Consider the following 7,403-nt stretch of genomic DNA (forward strand, 5'->3'; position numbering starts at 1 on the left):
ATGTGTTAGGATTAAACTGAGGGCTTCAGGCCTCCCTCAGGTCACTCAGTTGGAACTAAACTCAGATCATTTGCAAGAGCAGTGTGCACACTGTTGACCACGGAGCCACTCCTCTAGTCCCCCCAACCTCTGTGAGGGATTTTAATTATTAGCTTTATCATTAAAGTTTTGCAGCATGGCTGGGCACAGGGTTCAGCAGCAATTCCGTCACCTCAGAGATAGAAAAACACGCCAACAGTCCAACAGACTCTTGGCTCTTCAGCTCCGCACCTGTGGCCTTGGCATGGGGGAGGGTGACATGGTTGCAAGGAGAAGTCCATATAGTTGCCACAGAAAGGCAGCTCCCCACACTCCTCCATCTTGCTAGGTTCACCTTGGTGGATGGATCGGTGAAAGCCTGGCCCATTAGGCAGCCTGTGGGGATGGTGAGTCAGGGCCCTGTGCTGCAGTCCAGATGACTCTGCTGGTTCTGTTTTATTATTTATTTATTTATTTATTTATTTATTTATTTATTTTTTCTTTTGCTCCTTCTCTTGGGATGTCCAGGCACTGCTGCACACCAAATGAGGAAGGATGGAGCAGGGCTGAGTTCTGAGGTCCACATCTTCCCTTGGAGTGTCCAGGCTCTGATGCAGGAAAGGATGAAGGGAAGTCCAGAACAGATGGGGGATGGGTCAGCAGGATTCCTGTCCATGCAGTGAGTGTTGGGGGGAGGAGGTCTCTGAGGATCCCAGAGCTACAGCTCTTCGGTGCCACAGCTGTTTTAGAAAACAGCTCTCTTAAAGAATAGTTAACGAAGTGGCTTGTGCTCATACACTTCAGTGGGATGAGTCAAGGGATAGATAGATAGATAGATAGATAGATGATAGATAGATAGATGATAGATAGATAGATAGATAGATAGATAGATAGATATACAGATACACCTTGGAGAGTGGGAAGGGATTCTTCTTAAGGCAAAATTTCACTGGCTGAGATTTAAAGTTCTGGTGATACCTCCTTTGTGTGGAGAGGCATTCCAGAGATCAGGTGGAGAAGAGGAAGCCCCGCTAAGAGAGGGAGTCTTCCATTTTGCTCAGGAAAGCTGTCTGGACAAGGTAGATTACAACCTTAGTAGAGAGATGTAACACTGCCCTTCCTGTTAAGACTCACGGGTCACTCAGGAGGCAGCCCTCCCTCCTGCCCTCCCTCCCTCGTATTCTGCCTCATACCTTCATTCATGTGAAGCTTCACATTCCTTCCACATCAGGCCTCCTGTCTCCTTTGCAACTCCCTCCTCACATGCTCCTCATTGCCTCTCAACCCTGCCTTATCATGGTTCCAGACACTTCTGGACTTCAGAGACGTGATGGACAGTTTTTTTTTCTTTTTTTTTTTTGGTAAAATCTCTGTCTCTCTTGTGCCATATTTAGGATAGTTGCAGACAAACTGGCCAAGTGACCAAGGACTGAAACTGAACCTAAACAAACCTTTTTTCTTTACAACTTGATTGTGACAGGCAGTTTGTTATAGTAACAGAAGGCTATGTTACTGTATACTATTAACTGTCAACTATATACTGTCAATGCCAGCCTCCCCGTGTCCTGGCAATTTGATGCTAGGCTTCTGCACACAAGAAAAATTAAAAGGAAGTGTCCTTAAAACCCTTTACTAAGCATATTCATTAATAATTGAAATTAACTCGATTGTTCATCAACAGAAGAAAAGATGAAGACTTTGTGGCATAGTCATAAGCAGTGACACATGTAGGATATACTGCACAGGTACCACTCGGTGGAGGAGAGAGCGCCATCCAAGAACAGATGAGATCCAAAGACCCTGGGCTGGCTGTAGACACGGTCCAGGTATAACCATGGACATACACCGTGTGCAGATGCATTTTATGTGCCTCCAAGATGATGTCACACATCATAGGTTAGATGGCAAGGAAACACAATAGCAAGATACTCAGGAAAGCTTCAAATACAGAGTGCAGCCAGGACCTGGAAAGTTTAAATGAGGCACGGGTGTCTGAGACCATTCCCAGTTGTGCTGGTCCGCAGCCTGGGATAGGAAGGCTGTAGATGCAGGAACTGAATCAGACAGGAACTGAATCAGTAGAGCTAGCATGGATGGTAAGAAGGGGGGCTGTATACTGTGGGCCACTAAGACCAGCTAGCTCACGGCTGAGGAACCAGAGGGACTCTGCTGATCCAGGCCTATGACTGAGTGACAGGGGACCTGGGAGGAGCCAGCTTGAAGCAGAGGAAGTTATAAGTGGTCTGGTGGAGGATGACTAAGCAGCACCCAGGAAGGGATGGCTGGTCCTGGAACAGTGCGGGAGGGACTTTTGAAGGGGGATAAGATGACTGGAGGGAGAGTGAACTGAGGAGGAGAGAGCTGCAGTTCGGAGAGTGTGTAGTGGGGTTGCCCTGCCAAATCCAGCAGGGAGAGCAGGAACTGAGCAAGTGAGAGCGGCAGCAAGGGACAGAGAGGAGGAGGGGGCCTCAGAGGGGAAAGGGGTTCTGGAAACAGTTCTGGACATCCAAACAAGAATGCTGACACCACCAAGTCTGTCTGCAGCGTGACCAACACTCTTAATAAACCACTTTCTTTCACCTGTCCCAAGAGACATCTTCTCTCTGTGTCTGACAGGTGGGAGGCAGAGACATGGAATCAGTGCATGTCTCACCCAGGCTGGAACAGTAACTGTCTCCAGCTTCTGAGTGGTCGTCTAGATTGTAGGAGCTGGTGGACTGTGGAGGGTAAGAAAAAGCATCGGGATGGGAGCTGAAGACAGAGGGACCTTGAAGGCAGTGGCTTCTGAGAACAAGGCAGGGAGGGCTGACCTTCTGGCTGGATGTGTCATAAATGCAGGCACAACTTCCAGGTCCCACAGGGAGTTGTTGGGAGGCTGTCCCTCATGACTCTATTTCCCTTGGGGTGAGGGGTTAATGTCAGATCTACAGAAAGCCCCACTGCCTTGAAGATACAGGCAAACCAAACCTATTACGGCATTTCCAGGGGCCAGAGTCCTCTAGGTGTGGGCTTGAATAGAGAGTCTGGGCTAGGAGCCAGAGACAGGGAGGGATCTAGACAAGGTCACAGGTGACTGACTAACTTCCAGGATCCTAGGTAGAGCTGTCAAGGTGCTGTGACTCACTGGAACACTCATGAATCGGGGAGTCAAGGTTGCATGTTACCATCACTGTGGAAATTGACCAGCCTCTTTCCCAGCAGCCTTCAGCTTCCTTTCTGGTCTGCAGTGTGTCACGTTGAAGGAACACACTCTGGGCTGGAGATTGTTCTGTGCTTGGGATCCTCAGCTGGTCCAACCTAGAACATGCTGTCCCGGGCAGGTGTCAGTTCTCATGTCACAATCTGTCATACCTCGCTCTGACCCCATTGCTCAGGCTGTGACAAAGTAGCTGCTCGGCTGGACCAGGACAACAGGAGACCTAGGACCCCCTTTTAACTTCTGCCAAGAAGGTCTGTGAGGCCTGAGTCTTCATGTCTGACTGAGAGCTCGGGTAGTGTGAGCGCTGTAGTGGTTAAGGTGGGAACACTATCTGAAAGTGTAAGAGTCACCGTAAGGGGCCAGTGCTTCTCCCCTACACCTTAGAAGTAGATGCTATTAAAGCCTAAGCCATAGACAGGAGAAACAAAGCTCAATGTTAAATAACCTGCCCACAGGCACACAGCAAGGAGTGGTAGAACTAGAGTATGATCAAACAGTACCAGTCTGGGTTTCCATCTCCTTAACACTGAGCAAAGGAAAATGACCTCATAGCCCACAGTGGCTGCGGTAGACTTCATCTGATGGGGAATGGGCACTAGGGAAAGCTTGAGCAGCTGTGACTGAGTCAATGTCTGTCGAGGAGAAATGGGTTGTGACAGAGACAGAGCAGGCGGGAATGCTCTGTTCTGAGACAGTGTGGTGGGAACAAATGGACGGACGGCTTGCAATCTACCGCGCCACTTCCTTCACCACCGTGATTCAGAGCAGCAACCACTGCTGTCTGCATCTTCATCACCCCATGGGTAAAACCATCCCCATCCCCACCCCCCACCCCATGTCACTACCACCACCAGCAACATCCCCACTCCACAGGTGCAATGGTAAATGGGTGGGATTCGGCAGACCTATGACACTATAGTGGCATTGTCAGTAGAAGCCACAGAAAGGGTGGGGGATCAGATTGCTGGGAATACTTCTCCTCTTTATTGAGGAAGAAAAAAGTATACAAAGGTGGATCCTAGCAACATCACCAGAGTGGATCAGAGCCAGGAATAATGAAAATCTAGTTCCCTTTTTTCCCCTTTGGTGATAGGATCTTATTTCATAGCCACGGCTAGCCCTTGAATTCACAGCAGTTCTCCTGTATTAGTCTGTTATGGAATGGGATTGCAGGTGCTAGTACCACACCCAGAGAAATCCTGATACACAGAGCAGAGTCACTGAAGACATGGCGTGAGGAAAGACTCTCATACCATTCCTGGACTAGGCGCACGGTGACTTGTTAATTCTCAGCCAATGAGCCTCATCCCATCGATTTGAAGGCCGTAAGTGAGGCACACACCGTGACTAACATGGCCATCATCATGCTGTGAATGAGTTCTGGGGCCCAAGTCCATGCATTTAAGATCCTAAAGGTTAGCACTTAACTTTGACACCTGATATTGACTCATGCCAGGAAAAGTTTGTAATAGACTTCTCTGTTTTCTTCACGACCATTAGTCAGAAAAGACAACACTACTGTCTCCCTGTTTACCAACCCACCAGTAATAGCATCCCTACAACCCCCAATATCACTACCAACACCACCTCCATCACCACCACCTCCATCACCATCACCACCTCCATCACCACCATCTCCATCATCACCACCACCACTCAGTCACCACTAATCATGAATAGTGTTATCACCTCTTCTGAGCAAACCCCACAGAGTTGTGGACAAAGAAAACAAGTTAATGTATGTAAGACATCTATGCTGACAATGTTTGTGGTCTCCTCTAAGCTGAGGTGGCTTCTTTACTTGGAGTTCCTTCCTTCCCTTTCCACACAGCCACTATCTTAAAAGTGCCCAGAGAGCCGAGGGAAGATGTGGGAAGAACATGAGAAAGGACAAAAGGAGACAACCTGAGGCTGAGAAGTAAAACTTTGGAAATGGACAGGTGACATCAGATTCAAAGGCAGCACCCAGGGGGAATCAAGACTCCAGTGACTGGACCAAGGATGTAGAACAGAGGATTAAAGGTAACAGCACAGGGCCAGAGGGACCCAAGACTGCCACCAGACAGACCAAAGGACACATTGTAGGAAGGAGAAGAGTAAGAGAAAGGACTAGAGGCATCATTAGGAGAACCCTGCCTGGTGTCCCCAGTCTGATAAAAGAATGAATACCAACATCAGAGAAGCTCAATGGATTCTAAGATGGCCTCACAGAGACTTACACTGAGGCACAATAGTTCAACGTCTGAAGCTAAAGACAAAGGGAATTTTAAAGCAGCAAGGGGCCTGCTTTGTATTGTAATGCTAAATTCTGTATGGCCCTGAGTGAATCTTCACGATTGCCAGCTTTTGTTGTGCAAACCTTGCTCCTTAATGTAAAACTAGTGGTTGAATAAAGACACCTTGAACTTGTAGCTGAGCAGAAGAGAGGTAAGCGGGGCTTTGGTTTTGCTTAAGATCTGAGGCAGAGACCTCTGGGAGAGGATCAGAAGGAAGAAGTCACCGTGGGGTAGGTGGATCATGAGCGCACGGCCATGAGTTGATATCTGCCCAGCTCTATTGCTTTAAGGCTTATTACAAATATAAAGGTTTCTGTCTTTTATTTGAGAGTTAAATGATCAAAGGTGGGGTAGAAACCCCCAAATAATTATTTACTGCAACAAAGCACTCCTCACATACAAGGGTCCACAGTGAGGCAATTTCTCACAGATGCTTTGGAGGCAGAGGGTAGATGCTACAGATTGCTGAAGTGCTGAGAGAGAGAAGCGGGGGAGATTTCTAAAGCTTACCTTCAGCATCCTGTTCCTTAGGAATCTGAGATAGGAATACGAAGGCTAGCTGGGCTGGAGGAGGCTGTCACGCTGGGCCTGCCTTGCAGGAAGCAGTCAAAAGAATTTGTGTTGGAATGACAGGACACCTCGTAGCAGCCAAAAGCCATAGGAAGAATAAGTCTCAGTAAAGGGAATCATGTGGGCAGTTAGGAAATGACATTAACAATGGGGTGCGACTCCAGCTTTTCTGTACAATTTGTGAGACGGAGGCACCCAAAAGAAATTATTCCAAAGTTGCCATTACTATAGTTTGATTTGGCAACTCTTTTTTTTTTTTAACATATCTCAGAAATTAGTGAATTAAAACAATGGTTAATTTATGGTTTGGAATGGACAGGTGGATATAGTGTAATTGCTGTGATACTAATAACTTTCGTGAGCTGAGGATAGACCACCCCAAGGGAGAAGGATTTTACATGGATAACTGGAATGGGCTGAGGATAGACCCCCTCGTAAGGAAGAAGGGTTTTACATGCTGTCGAAATTGAGTGCATTGGATGCTCAGAGTGTTTGATGTGACCACAAGGAATTGCTACACCATGCGCTTATATGAGCGTCCCTGTGAAAATCAGCTACACGGAAAGACAACAGTCATCAGGAGATGTGGGAGAAAAAATGAGAAGGTTCTTAGAAAGCAAATAGTAACACAAAACACAAAAACTCATGATCAGTAGGTTCCACTGTCAAACTCCCCAGTCAGTGAAGATTGGGCTGGGAGGATGGCTCCGAGGTCAGTGTGCTCCTCATGCACATATGAGGAGCTGAGACGGGATCTCCTGAGCAGCGAGGTGGGCGTGGCAGTCCATCTGAAATCCCAGCACTTGGAAGGCAGAGACGGCATTCCTGGAGCAAGCTGGCCAGACAAGCCATATCAGTGAGCTCTGGGTTCAGTTGAGAGGCCCCGCCTCAGTGAATCAGGTGGAGACTGATTGAGGAAGACTCTTGACGACGTCAGCCCCCTGCCTCTGTGTGCACAGCAGCTCCCATACATGTGCATACACATACATACATGGATACCATACATTTTGCAAAAAAGGGATGGAAATTGGCAGAATTTGCTTTTAAAAATAACTCAACTGTACACTTGTCCGTGAGAGCCTCACCTTATCTGTCTGTCTGTCGTCTATCATAGCAGTCCCCAACTTGTGAGTAGTGACCTTTTTGGTGAACCTCTATCTCCAAAAATATTTACATTACAATTCACAACAGTACCAAAATTACATTTATGAAGTAGCAACAAAAATAATTTTATGGTTGGTGGTCACAACATGAGAAACTGCATGAAAGGAGAATAACTAGTCTAGCCTCTATCTATCTATCTATCTATCTATCTATCTATCTATCTATCTATCTATCTA

This window comes from Grammomys surdaster, unplaced genomic scaffold (genome assembly GCF_004785775.1).
Source record: "Grammomys surdaster isolate TR1022 unplaced genomic scaffold, NIH_TR_1.0 224, whole genome shotgun sequence".
Taxonomy (NCBI): Eukaryota; Metazoa; Chordata; class Mammalia; order Rodentia; family Muridae; genus Grammomys; species Grammomys surdaster.